This window comes from Hemiscyllium ocellatum, chromosome 20, assembly GCF_020745735.1.
Source record: "Hemiscyllium ocellatum isolate sHemOce1 chromosome 20, sHemOce1.pat.X.cur, whole genome shotgun sequence".
Taxonomy (NCBI): Eukaryota; Metazoa; Chordata; class Chondrichthyes; order Orectolobiformes; family Hemiscylliidae; genus Hemiscyllium; species Hemiscyllium ocellatum.
The window spans coordinates 66,056,918-66,072,278 of NC_083420.1; positions in this window are offsets into that span (position 1 = coordinate 66,056,918).

Below are 15,361 nucleotides of genomic sequence, written 5' to 3' on the forward strand. Positions count from 1 at the left end.
CCCTAATTTCAAATTGTGCCCATCTTGTTAATATTGATTTTGTGTCATGCATCGCTTGTGCAATGAAAACATTGTGCCTCATTTTATCGAAGCACGCAATTGATGTGTATGCTCTTGATTATTATGATCCACCAAATGTTGCTCGCAAACAAGCGTTTCACTGTACTTAGGTTCACCTGACTACAGTAATTCAAATTAAATCTATCCAGGCCCAAGTGGTCACCCGATCTCAGTAACACCTGCGAGCACAAACACTCAGCCGATTTCTGTTAATTCCGACAGCACCTACATCCTTCCCTATTTCCGTAACTTCTTCCAGCATTTACATGTCTCTCTATCTCTGGAAACCACATAAACCCTGACATTTTTCCGTATCTCAGTAATGATCTCCAGCGGTGACACTCCTCCATATAGGGAACTGACTCCACAATCTACATCATTCTCTATCTCAGTCATATACTCTAATCCCACAGCGCTTCATTTTATCATCATCTGATCACGTCCATTCACACCTTCTGTTACACCCTCTGTCACGTCCTCCAACCTAAGAACCTCCCCTTATTGTGTAATTCCATGCAGCAGCAATGACCATCTTTGGAACTTCCGCCAACATCTACAAATGTTGACATCTCTGAAAACTCCTCCAGCTGTCACACATCTGCCTATCGCCGTCATCCCGTTCAGATACCCCTGCCCTCTCTATCTCTTCAAACTCCTTTCATCCTTGGCACTCCGGTCAACGCTAGAACCTCCTGCAGTCCATACACCCTTCAATATTACTATTATCTCCACCAATCCCCGTTAATCTACCTCTCACTGCTTCATCGTCCAGCCTGTACAACGTTCCTAATCGTTGTAACCTCTTACAGCAACGACATCCCTTCCTATTAAATGCAGAATCGTAGGCTGACCATTACACCAGGCCATGGCTTGGTCCATGTGCCTGTTGTGGTGTGTGCAAACGCGCTTATGGAGAAAAGATTTAAACTTTAATGTCCGGGTGCCGCTCCCCAACAACTACCCTCCACCCCCCACCTCCACCACCACCACCACCACCACCACCACACACACACCTTTGGCTATTTTATTGGTAATGCTGTTTTTTTAAACTTTTTGGTTTTCTAACCAAGTTGGTACCAGAGAATAGGGACATGTACACAGTTTACTGTTCTCACGTATTCATATTCTTCAGGATGCATGACAATACAGCCTAATTCTAGTTCTATTTGGAGCATCAAATCTCCAGGGAGCCAATTATGTTAACTAAATAGTTCCATTATTTGTGATCTTTTAACGTGAATTACTGGTTTGTTTTATCTACTTCACATTGAAAGAAAGTGTTGACAATATCATTACGTAATTCAGTCGGACAATATTTACAATTGGAAAGTGACAGCGAATCTATCTCCAAAGTACGAGCGATGGGAACTCTTCTCAGACATATTGTCTGGAATCAGCTATTGACCAAGGTTTCGTTATCTTTCTCCTTCATAAAACTGGAGAGTTCCTACAGTGTAGAAACAGGCCTTTTATTCCCCAAGACGTCCACACCAACCCTCTGAACGTTAACCCAACCAGTCACCAGTCCCATTCTCCGACATTTACCCCTGACTATAGCACCTCACCTGTACATCTTTGGGCTGTGGGAGGAAAGAAACGTGCACCTGAAAGAAACACTTACAGACACGGGGAGAATGTGAAAACTCCACACAGACAGTCACGCGATGGTGAAATCGATACTGAGGCCCTGACATGTGAGGCAGCAGTGCTTCCCACTGAGCCATCATATCCTTGCACTAACAGTAATCAAACAATGTCGGTTTGAATGTATAACCCCTCACTGCAAAATTTACTCTTCTCTCTCGACACTCCTGTCACCCAACATAGATAACAATAATTTTCTAATCCAACTGCAGCGGAAATGCTGATTACACAACTTCTTCGCTTCAATAACAGTAAGCAATTTGGCATGCACACTATGTTTTATTACTCTCGTGTACAAACACTGACCAATCTTGGATCACGAGAACGATATTTTCATCTGAGACACAAGGACTGCGCAAACATCAGATGACTATTTATGATTATAAGAAGCTATTTCTGCTATTAGAAGCAGGAACCTTCGAGCGTGCGACATGTACTCACCACTTTCAGACAATTATGTCTGAAAATGCTTCAAAGTGTCGAAAACATTCAAAGAAAATTCAGCCAGCATTGGTCTTTGCTCAATGTATTTCATCATAGTCAAAATGACATTGAACTGTGTTCAGCAATTGACAAGCAATTTTCTCTCTCTCTCTCACTCTCACGCATATTTTCTTACTCACTCTCCACCCGGAAATATCTGCCAAATGTTTACATATCCAACGATTTTTTTATACATTTATCTGAATTTTCTGGTAGTCATAATCTTGGCTATGAAAATGGTTTGTTCAGGCATGTTTCATCAATTAATTCAGCGGTATTTTGTTTTAATGTATAGACCAAAATTTATTTCCCTTTAGTCTGTTGTTGTTGCTACTTTCCTGTGCCACAGCAGTCGCGACAGCGTAGGAAAAAATAGTCGAAGGTGTGAAGATAACAGGAGAGAGGGAATGTCCAAGATTTTGACAGTGGGAAGCCGAAGGAATCGTCTTAGATACGGAGGGCTGTTCTGTCAGACAGAGAGATAACTGGTAGTGAACAGAGGATTACCTCACCTCTCTGTATCTCACAGCAGCTGTCAAACCAACTGTGCTAACTGAACTCCTGCAGCATTGCTGGCTGGACGGCAGTTTTTGCGATGTAGAGTGGCAGCAAGAGTGTGGGTCACTTCTTACACTGGCTGATATCACCATGAAGTTCCTAAATTCTCACCCTCAACACTCACCTGGGACATGGTAACTCTCAGGTGAAACTCACAAAGAGGCGTTTCTCACTAACAAGAGAGCAGCTTTCTTGTCCAATGTGGTGATGGCAATTTTTTTTTAAGGAAGCTACATTAAAGTCAGAATTGTGAGTGGCTTGCTAATAAACATGCAGATAACGAAAAGCATTCAAATGCCAGAATATTTCTCGTTCGATTGAAACAAATGTATCACATGTTAACCGATGCCGTGGTACACAAAGCTTTTGATGACACAGGGGCCACCAAATGTGGGAAATGCCATAATCTCACTCGACACCATGTGGATGACACTGTCACAATGTTGTGCCTTTTCTTGTCAATTTTTATTGAACATACACGGTATGAATGAGAACGCGCAGAGGGGTGGACAAATCATGAAGAATTAACGGTTTGAAGTGAGGAAACGCTCAAAACCAGGTTGTGCTCGTTCAGAATGTTGTGGAGATACAGTTCAAGGGGCTTTGGTAAAGGAGGCACGTGTTAAAACAATTCATCGTCTGATCGTTAGGAAATGAGAGGGTACTGAAGATAACACTACCCCATCATACTCCTCAATTTCTGCTTTAGCCCCCAACATTTCTATGAGGCGAGCTGGAAAGATGCACATCAAACAACGTGAGCGAAAATTGCTCATGGCATCTGACATGTGTCATGACAATTTCATGGATTATGAAGCGATCAGATAAAAACCTATTCTAGGTAAAAACACTTACTGCAGATGCTAGGAACCAGATTCTGGATTAATGTTGCTGGAAGAGCACAGCCGCTCAGGCAGCATCCGACTAACAGTAAAATGGACGTTTCGGGCAAGAGCCCTTCATCAGGAATACAGAAAGAGTGCCTGAAGCTTGGAGAGATAAATGAGAGGAGGGTGGCGGTGGGGAGAAAAGAGTAATGGAGTAAAAGAGGTGAATGGTTGTGGGGTTGAAGGTGGTCGCTCAGGGAGGAGGGTGGAGTGGATAGGTGGAAAAGAAGACAGGCAGGTCGCACAAGTCATGGGGACTGGGATGAGCTGCAAGTTTGGAACTGGGGTGAGGTGGGGGAAGGGGAAATGAGGAAACTTTTGAAGTCCACATTGATGCCCTGGGGTTGAAGTGTTCCGAGGCAGACGATGAGGCGTTCTTCCCCCAGATTTCGGGTTGTGAGGGAGCTGTGGTGAAGAAGGCCCAGGACCTCCATTTCCTCGGCCCCTTAAATAAGTGAATAATCAAAATCCAAAGATAGCTTCATTTTAAAACGCATTAACCTTACATCTGTCGTACAAGACAACACATAAATGTTACATTGACTATAACTATGCAAACATATACTCCAACATTCTATTTCACACCATTTTTTCCTGCCATGGAATCAATCTCTCAACCACGTTTCGATAATGCGTCTGCAATCACGTTTTCTCTTCCTGCCCCATGTGCAATTTGCAAATTGAAAGGCTACAACAGCAAGCTCCATCTCAACTGCCTGGAACTTCTGGCCTTAAGTATCTCCACAATATGCAATTGGTTATGAACAGTGTATATAACTGTCTTAGACACATTACAGATAATGCAATCGCTGAAATGTTGTCACGCCAACACAAATCACAAAGTCTTCTTCTCAACTGTCGAATATTTCTGCTGATGAATGTTCAAATTCCTGGAGAATCACCGATAGATTTTCTATCTGCTCGTCATCTTCTTGCAAGAGCCCATCACCAGCATTCATATCGATCGCATCGACAGCCACTATGTATGGCTTTGCGTAATTAATGACGAATATCGGGGCAGTGGTTAACACAGCTTTACAATCTGTCAAATGCCTTCTGAAAGTCCGCTGTCCACTGAAATGTCTTGCCATTCTATCGTAATTCAGTGAGTGGAGCAGACTCACTGGGACGAATTTCAAATAAAGTCCACTCAATCACAGGAATCATTGTACTGCTATATGCCAATGTTTTGTGAACCTCCCGGATTGTCACAGAATATTGTGCATTCCGTGGTGTCATTCTTCCGTGTCCAATAAAGTGGCCCAGGAAGATAACGTGAGTTTTGCAATTTCACTTTTAGTCAGGTGTATCTCCATGTCTGCCTCCCGAAGTCAATCGAATAATTCTCATAAATTTTACTAGTGTTCCTTCCAAGTGTGACTAAAAGTCACAATGCCAAATTAGTAAGATTTACAACTGCTGTGTGACGGCATGCTTGACTAATGTAAAAGGTACTTTTGGCTCTCAAAATCTCACTTTAGTGGAAAAATACTGCTGGAGATCAAGATTGCGTACTTATAATTTGACAAAATAAAGCAAGTGTTCCATACGCTCGTTAGTGGGGTGCTTCTTCGAGATGTACATTAAAGAAATAGACCCTTCAGTCAAACTCCTTCATGTCACCCATATATCCAAAATCAATGTCGTCCCATTTGCCAGCACTTGGCAAATATCACACGAAAAACTTCCTATTCATATGCCCATCCAGATGCCTTTTAAATGCTGTAACTGTACCAGCCACTACCACTTTCTCTGGCAGCTCATTCCATGCAAGCAACACCCGCTGCATGAAAGAGTTGCACATTAGATCTCTTTTATATCTCTCCCATCTCAGCCTAAACGTCTGCCCTTCAATTCTGGTCTCCAACTCTCCAGGAAAAGGACCACGTCTGTTTATCCAATTCGATGCCCCTTATGATTTTATGATCCTCTTCAGCTCAGTCCTCAGTCTATCACGCAACAGGAAAAACTGCCCCAGCCTATTGAAACTATTCCTATACCTTAAATCCTCACATCCTCGCAGCATCCTTGCATTTTTTTTCTGAACAATTTCAAATTTCACAAACTCTTCTGAAGGGAAAGAGACCAGAATTGCATGAAATATCCCAAAAATGGCCTGACCAATGTTTGGTACAGACGCAACATGACTTCCCAACACCAATACATGATGCTCTGAGCATAAAGTAAAGCATACCGAATGCCTTCTTCATTATCCTATCTGCTTGAAACTCTACTTTCAAGGAACTTTGAACCTGCACTCCAAGTTCACTTTGTTCAGGAACACTCCTTGGGACCTTACCATTAAGTGCATAATTTCTGCTCTAATTTACTTTTCCAAAATGCATACCTTTGTGGTGAATTCTCCGTTTGGTGTTCTCTGTACCATCATCTCAAAGAATGGGAGTTGTTTATCCTTTTCTTCCTCCCTAGTGAATCGGATTCCTGTGAGTGTGGCGTTGATGATCCGGTATGTGTTCTCTATTTCTGGCCAGTTCAACATCAAATTATCAGGAAACAGTCCATCCTTCAGCCTCAACTGATCCTACCCAACCCCGTAGAGCGCAGCCTCGCAGTCACACTAAGCTGCTTAATCGGGATCTGGCATCTGGAACACTCTCGGTCGCCTCTGATGAAAATGAATCTTCCAGTAATACACCTCCTTTCACCCAATTGGCCGAATGATTTTCAGTGATATAGCTGTCCTAATGCCTTGGGGATCGTCTGAGGTTTGAAGCATGATCAATGAAGATACCAAACCATTGAGAAAGCTATCTCCTTCCATAAACATTTGGTCAAAATCTGCCAGGTTAGGACCTCTTACCCAGGATGTTCTTCTACTTTGCATCGTTGCATATGGCACCTCATCGGTGCCTTTTTTCAGATACGTGGGATCATCCTGCAATATCTGGAAGGAAATGAACCTTTTGGGGTAAAGACCCTCTGTCAAATTATGTTTAACAGAGGTGAGGAATTTGGTGAGGGATCTCTTGCGCACCTGGGTGAAGGTAACCCATCCAAAACTCTGATGCAAGGTGTTCCATAACCCATACGACATTACTCTCTCCAATCATTGGGAAGCCAACTATGGCAAACCTCATATGATATCTTTCATTGTTGTCCTGAACAACATCGTGAGCGATGCAATTCGCTTTACACGAAACAGGTCGGTCTCGACTGACACTTATATGATATCTAGTCAAAGTACTTTTGTTTCCCACTGAATTGAACCTATCCAAAAGTCGAACTGAATTCGCTTTTCGTTTAATTGTTCTCCTCTCCTTAATAAGACATCAAACTCCCTGTGGAAAGATCCGGATCTCAAGTGATGGAGGTGTGGATTCCAATTACACGCTTGTACGTACTTTATTTGCAATCTTATGGCCTATACTTAGCTTCCCTCAGATGAGAGACGGTCGTATTATATGGGGTATGTACTACCTCGCACCACAGTTTTGGATCAAATTTGCTTGCTCGAGAAGCCCAAGAGATCCCTCTCCTGATTACTCACCTGGGTTGGGAAGTTTTTTCCTTCTATTGGATAATCTCGACATTGTTAACAATTGAGCAAGTTAAAAACAATATTGGAAACTGTCGCCAATGATACCACTGAGGCCACGACTGAGATCTATTCTGTGCGACACAAGTTAGAACAGAGGCACTTTTGGACTACCTGCCCTTGGATTATTTATTATCCAGAGAGGGTGGCATTTGCGCTGTCATTTGGCAGGAATGCCCTACCTACATGTCAGACAAGTCTAAAAAATATTGCCTCCGGAAGAGATTATGCTCCCTTTTCGGTTTATGGCTGGGTCTTTGACGTGGACGGGCTGGGTAATTGTAGAACCACTTTAGTCATTGGAATCGTCCCCTTTACTAGCATAGTCCTCATAATTTGTCTTACATGGATAACTACTGAGTGTCGCGGTGCACAGTCTATTCCTACCACATTGCCACTCCAACATTAGTGATCATCTATCGGACCGTGCCTCATGACGATCCCTGCAATGAACAATTTTCTATGAGTACGCGCCTTTTACCACAAAATATACATCATCATTTTTGAGTGATATCCAAAACTTAAGTCTTTATCTGGGAATTGTGGAAGTCGTAAGAACGTGGCATACTGCTGCACGAGGTAATACTTGACAAAGGTAAAGCGTGACCTGACTCTCAGGCTTGCAGCTTTAGATGAAAAACAGTGCTGGAAATCCAGCCTGAGTTTGGCTAATTATATTTTGACGAAATCTAGAGTGTATCATAAGTTTGTTAGTCACTCTGTCTTGAGCAACATCGGGAAAAAAGGGCATAGCTGCAATGAGCTTATCTTTATTGCATTCAGCATTACTTGAGGGCTGAATGAAATTAATTAAAGCAAGCAATTTTTTAAACATTGAATGAATATAGGCTGGCTGTTCAGCCCTGGAGAGTGCCACGAGATAGTGAAGATCGTGGCAGCCTCTCCGTGAATTCACGAAAAGTAAAGCTTCTTGAATCAAGATTCGAAGTCTCAAACTAAGTAATTTCCCCAACACTACCAGTTCAGTTTTTTCCCCCCAGTTTATCATTAGTTGGGGCCTAAGAAGCAGCTGCTGTGAAAAAGGCGTTACATGCTTCGGCAAATAATCCCTGCCTGAATAATCCCTGAAATTATTCCTACCAGGAAGAACTTGCATTTCAATTGACCTTTTGCCATGGAATGTCGTTATGCAATGTTGCAAGGATTGTAACAGCTTTGCTAAATTATGATTGAGTCTATTGGGTTTAGATAGGTTATTTCTCGAAATTCCGCATTATTTTCTCCTTAGATAAGTTCTCTTTTCCTTCAAACCAAGTGGTTTTAACAGCAGAACCACTCCTGGAAAATCCACCTTACATCTGGATAAAACAACAAAACAAGGTAAGGACTGGGAAAACTTCGTAAAATATTATGAGGAGGTCTGGCCTGGTCAATAACACGATCCGTTTCAATAATAATTTGAAAACTAGTAGAATTATGATACCTGGACGTAAAGTGCTTCCCTCCAGACACCTCAGTCACTTTCCCAGCCTTATTTCTTTAAAGTCAAGTTTCTCTCGTTCTCTAATGGATACATCAACGGACTGAATAATAGCATTTTCTTGGACAAACTTTAGTATTTCCCCTCCACCTCAGCCCTTATCACTTTGACAGTGCCTACCTATATTTGAAAACTTTACAAAATCTCTTACCATTACCACTATATTGTTCTGACATACACCGGAGATGTCCTCACAAGTTTGCTTCTTTCACTCTTGGGGGACAGTGTCATCTCAATAAGGCGATCATCACTTTCTTATTTCACAGTTCAACCGAAATAACTTCACTGGTTGCACTCTCCAGAATATCCTCCCTCAATACAGTCGAAATGTTATCCCTCATCAAAAGCACCACTCCCCTTCTTCCCTTGTCACCCTTTCTATCTTTCTTATAGAATTTATACCCTGTAACATTGCACTGCCAGTCCTGTCCATCCTTGAGCACGATCTCCAATTCCCATGTTTCCAAACATGCCCTCAGTTCATCGGCCTTAATTGGCCGGCCGCTTGAATTGAAATATATAGGTTTAATTTATCAGTCCTAACTCGTGCTCTGCTCCTGTCTGCCTTGACTGTTGTATTGCTTTTTTTCTCTTAATGCACTAACCTTCAACTCTTCCCTTTACTCACTATCTCTCTCATCCCATAACCATCCCGTGTACTAATTTAAATCCTCCCGTGTGGCTCAAGCATATCTCCACAGCAGTATATGAGCCACATTCCAATTCAAGTGAAACCCATCCCTCCTTTACAGGTGACTTCTACCCTGGAACAGATTCTGATGACACACAAATGTGAACATCAAAAAGAAAACCTAAGAGAAACATTATGTGGTAATCAGAACATGTCAGGGAGAGCCAGAGAGAAATAATTGTTAGGACTGCACCCATTAGCGTTACATAGAGAAGAAAATAATAACTTCATATCTGAGTATGGGCAGTTTTCATCAGAAAATAAACAAATCTATAGTGCACTAATTTACATAAATATCGCATGAGGACTATTAGAGGAAAGCAGTTATTCCGCTCGCTCCTTCCCTAGCGTTATACGTGAAGAAATATTGTTTGTGGTAGTGCGATGGCAGTTGGCAGTAGTAGCCTGGATGAGCAGTTATTGATGACTTTCGAGAAAATTGCTTCAAGCTGCATATTGTGGAGCAAGGACAAGCGCAGCAGGTCAAGCAGCATTAAAGGAGCAGGAGAATCTACGTTTCGGGCATAAGCCCTTGTTCAAGAATCAGGAGGGTGTGGCAAGCAGGCTAAGATAAAGGGTAGGGATGAGGGTCTTGGGGGGGAGCGTTGGGAATGCGATAGGTTGAAGGAGGTTAAGGTGAGTGTGATGGGGGAGAGGGGGTGGGGAGGAGAGGTCGGGAAGAAGATTGCAGGTCAAGAAGGCGGTGCTGAGTCTGAGGGTTGGGACTGAGAATAGGTGGGGGACGGAAATGAGGAAGCTGGAGAAATCTGCATTCATCCCTTGTAGTTGGGATGTTCCCAGGCAGGAGAGGAGGCGCGCTTCCTCCAGGCGTCATGTTGCCATGGTCTGGCGATGGAGGGGGGCAAGGATCTGCATTTTCTTGGTGGAGTGGGAGGGGGAGTTAAAGTGTTCAGCCACCGTGCATTGGCTTGGTTGATGGAACCCTCCAACAGCCTAGGAACTCTCCAGCCCAGAATGTTTCATGAATCCATGTTCCCAGTTGAGGCCATCCTCACTGATTCTGAACTTGTCTGTCAGCCTCTGCTCGTTCCCTCTCCTTGTTGCGTATCCCGAAGTCCTCCCTGGAGAATGTTCCTAACCACTGAAGTGTTCACCAGCTGGGAAGAAACGCCCCTGTCCCACGTTTTTGCGTGGTTTCCTGTCATTCATTGTCATAGCGTCTGCTTGACCTCGCCAATGTACCGTGGCCCGGAGAATCCTTGCGTGCAGCGTATCCTTGCTTCACAATCTCATACATTCTTTATTAAGTATGTGCACATACAAGCACACACTCTCTCATGCATACTCGTACTCACATGCACACACTCACTTACATGCACAAACTCTCTCCCTCGCCTTCCCGTGTAGATGCACATTAGAGTATGGGGCAAATTTGGATTTGCTGAATTATATTTGCATACGTTTTCTAATTTGCTTTAAAATGCACAAACTGCAGACAGTCAATGCATGTAATATTTGTAAATTCCACTTTGGAATTGGAAACAGCTTGACTCTAGATTGGAATACAAACGGACCTGAACCTTACATATTCATGCATTGTCTGAGCGGAGAAATCACCTTTTTTGTTAGCAAAACATTATGTTATGTCGAGAATGTGACTTAAAAAGACTTTCTCAAATGTACACATATTAATGAAACAAAACCTGCAACCCATTCTAAAAGATGAAGGACATAACAACAGTTGTAGTTTATTTTAATTATAATTGCAGTTGTGTGACACTGTAATCCTCGCTGTAACTTCTGCATCTTATGTTCCTGCTCCACGGCTACCTGATAAAAGAGCAGCATTTCGAAAACTCGTGCTTCCAAATTACTTGTTGGACAATAATATGGTGTTGTGTAATATTCAGTTATTATTTTTGACACTTCCACAATGACCAGGGTGGCGTGCAGCGGGAAAGGTCCACGCGGTGATGTCGTCTCAAGATGCCCGCCCCAGTGTGGGAATGCCTAACAAGGAGGAACCGAAAGGACAAACGTAAGGGGCCAGGGCTGTGAGCCAAGGAATATCCATGCCTCACGTGCAGATGAGGAGGAATCAGCAGCCTCGATCTGAATGTTCTTTTCCACAGAAATAACCACTGGTCCACTATTCTCCTTTCATCATCCTGAGAGAATCCACCCACTAAAATATCAGCATGAATGACTTCATTGTTATAACACAAGACATGTGCCACTGTGAGGCCCGACAGAAGTATGAAAACATTCAAAATTGTTGATCATATTGTTCAGCGATGTGCAGGGTCTGTAGGTTAGCCATGGGAAACTCAGTGTTACAGGGATCGTGAGAGAAGGTGTCTGGGCGGCAGTTTTTTCGAATGATTGGTGTGGATTCAATGGACCAAATGTCATCTATCTGCCCGACCACAAACGTATGATTCACAGTTTGCTGCTAGGCTGTTTTGTGATGCATAGCGACGTATCAGTAAGGGCTGAGTTACCTCGACCAGCTGAGTTCACTCTGAATGCACTGCCTTATAGACCACAAATTAAAATCACTACGCTTTGAACTGAGATAGTGACCCTCCAGGGCAATGGCGAATGGGTCAGTGACAGAGTCAGAATAGGGTCAGTTTTCTCTCCGTGTGTCAGTGATAGAAGCACACTGGGATTTATCTGTTCTCCCCGGGTCATTGACAGACACACCTTGGGGTCCGACTGCTCTTCATTGAGTCAATGACAGAGACACAGTGTTGTCTGTTTGCTCTTGCCTGGGTTAATGACAGAGATAGTGTGGTCAGCTGTTCTCCTTCCGCCCCCACCCCCCTCCCCTGTGGATAGGACTGCTCTTGCCTTTCCTCGTATATTGTGACATGTTGCCAGCAGAGTCATGTGGTAGCAGACCATGGACGGGTTCATGGCTGACCAAGTTGAATGCAGGCGAATGCAAATCATTGAGTCATTGCTTCTGGGAGACTAACTCTTCTGAAAGGACTCTCCAGCATTTGTTCAGACCCTCCAAAAGACATTGGCTATGGTCTCCATTTTGCAGACTGGGAGCGGATCAGAGACTGTGCTGTACGTAGCCCTCACATCACACAGTCTGACATCACGCAATTCACATGAACGTCAAAAAGGTCAGACTATGAGAAGGCCAGGGAAGAATGCCAGGTCTCTTGCTAAGATATTTGTGTCATCGAGCGACATGGGTAACGTTCCATAGGACTGGAAGGTTGCTGATGCTCTGGTGTTAAGGAAAAGCCATTTAACTATAAACCTGTGAGACTGATGTAAATGGTGGGTAAGTTTTGACGAAAGGAATTATGTAAAGAAAAGGCAAATAAGGAGATTTTCTTTTACATATAAACTGAAATTGTTGAGATTGTCCGACAGACGAAAGACTCTGGAGGAATTCTATTTTCATCCAGAGTTTGAAGAATGAATAGTGGATTTCTTTAGAGAAGAAGTTTTCTTTTCAAGATTTGTAACTTTATTTTTATTGAATTTTCGCATACTTCATGTTTTTTCTGTGGGAAAGGAATGGAAACTTATTTTCATAAGAAAGCCGATATTGACAGCTGTTCTTTTTAGTTTTGTGTTACTGAGGGCATATGGGAGGCAGTGAGTGTTGTTATTACGAAATTTAGAGAAGTGATTACACAGCAGGAGCAGTCAGACAGATAATGGACTGGCAGTGAAGGTAAGGAGGCAGTTCAGAAGTGTTCTGTGGCTATTCTTCTCTCAAGTACATATCTTATTTTGTTTCCTCTTGAAAGAGGCAGGCTTTAAGAGGAAATTAGAAGAGCAAGTCACATCTGAAGCAATAAAAATGAAACGTATGTGCAATGGGCTTGTAAAAATGTAAAAGAATAGTTGGTACTGGGACTTTCCTGTCAGAGGCACAGACAGAGATTCTGTGACAGTCAGCGAAGCTCGAGGATGGGATGTTGCTTTTCTGGTGTCAGATTGTGGACGTCTCAAAACGTGTTAAGTATACTGTCAAAGGGGAGAGTGAGAAGCTGGAAATTGTACGCATTGAGCGGAATGATTTGGTCAGGGAAAGCGATAAACGTTTGCAGAGAGAATACAAGACATTATGTCGAAGGTTAAAAAGCAGACCATAAAATGTAGTCACCTTTGGTTTGCGTCTGTTCCCAAGTTCGAAGAACAGCATTTAAATCAATGGAAGAAAATGCATGTCAATGTGCAGGAAATCAGTTTCTTGGATCTTATGAATTTTTTGAGGTAGAAAAGACCTGTTCAAAAAGGAAGGTTTACACTTGAACCAGAAAGTGACCAAAAGCCTGGCAGGGAGATTTGCTCCTTCTATTTTGGGAACACGTAATATTTTAGAGGTATGGTGGGTGCTTTCTAAATAACGTGAACATCGACAGAAACGTGAGGACGATTATGATTCAAAAGAAAAGTAAGGTAAGTAGAAAAGACAGACAAGAGCTAGTCAGGGAACAAAGTAACGTTGAAGAATTAAACTGCATTTATGTCATTGTAAGAGCTCTTCCCAGTCAGTCGGATGAGCTCAGGACATGGATGGAAACATGGGATTGGGACGTCATAGCTATTTCAGAAATTTAGCTGAGGGGAAGACAGGACTGGAATCTCTGTGTTCGCGTTTTCGTTGTCATGGGAAGGATGGAAGAGAGGTGCAAGGGAAGAAGGTGTGACTTTTTTGATTCAGGAACGCATTATGTGAATAAATAGAATAAACGTTTCTGAGATACTACTTAATGGTAATGTATGGTTCAAAATGTTGTAACTGTACCTGCACTCACCACTTTCTCTGGCAGTTTATTCCAATAGTCAGAAGGTCTTTACTGATACATTCTGCAAGATTATCCTTTCAGTTCACTTCAACATTACAAATGTCATGTTAATTCTGCATCATTTTTTCACATTTAACACAACAGTCGAAGGAATTGCGAGGCTAACATGTACAAATCACAAACACCTCTCAGTGCTCTAAGGTTATAAAAGTAGGGGATTTCAAATTTCTAAACACTGACAGGCACTGCGATAATGTTAAAGGTTTGGTGGGGACGAATTTCTTCAATGTTTACAAGAATGTTTCTCTATCAAAATGTAAATGCTACATTTAGAGAAGGGTCAAAACCTGAACTTCACTGAATCCCTATGGCGTGGAAGCAGGCCATTCGGCCCAATAAGTCCACACCACATCATGGAAGAAAATCCCACCCCTCGACCTAATCTTACCCATGGCTAATACATTTAGCCTGCACATCCCTGGACACAAGCAACAGTATTGCATGTCCAATGCACATAACATGCACATCCTCTGGCTGAGGGAGGAAGCAAACGCAACAATTTGAAGACAGATGGTAAAGTCGCTCAGTGGTTAGTACAGAGACAGCAACACGGCTTCATCCCTCCATCAGGCGACTGTCTGTGTGGAGCTTGTTCATTCCACTCGGGTCTGCATAGATTACCTCCTACAATCACGAGGTGTGCATGTCAGGTGAATTAGTCTCGATAGATTGCCCATAGTGTTCAGCGATGTGGAGGTGAATTAGTCTGGGATAAATATAGCGGAGTAGGAGAATTGGTGTGGGTGGGTTACTCTAGGGAGGGTCGTTCTGGATTTGTTCAGCCGAAGTGTCTGTTTCTGCACGGTAGAGATTTTGTTCTCTCTGCGACAGGAAAGCTATTGTGACATTAGGAAGGTTTCAGGAAGTATTATTTTTAAAAAATTCATTTGTGGGACTTGGACGTCACAAGCCATCCAGCATTGATAGCCCATCCATATTTGCTCTTGAGAAGGTGGTGGTGAGCTGCCTTCTTAAATTGCTGCGGTACACTTGCTGGAAGAAGTCATCATTTTATCCAAAGACTGTGAAGTAGCAGTGGTATGTTTCCAAGACAGGGTGTAAAATGGCTAGGTGGGCAACTTGTGAATTGTAGTATCCGAAGTACCCACTGCCTTTGTCCTTCTTGGTGGAACTGGTCGTGGTTTGGAAGGTGCTGCCTAATGTTCTTTCGTGAATTTC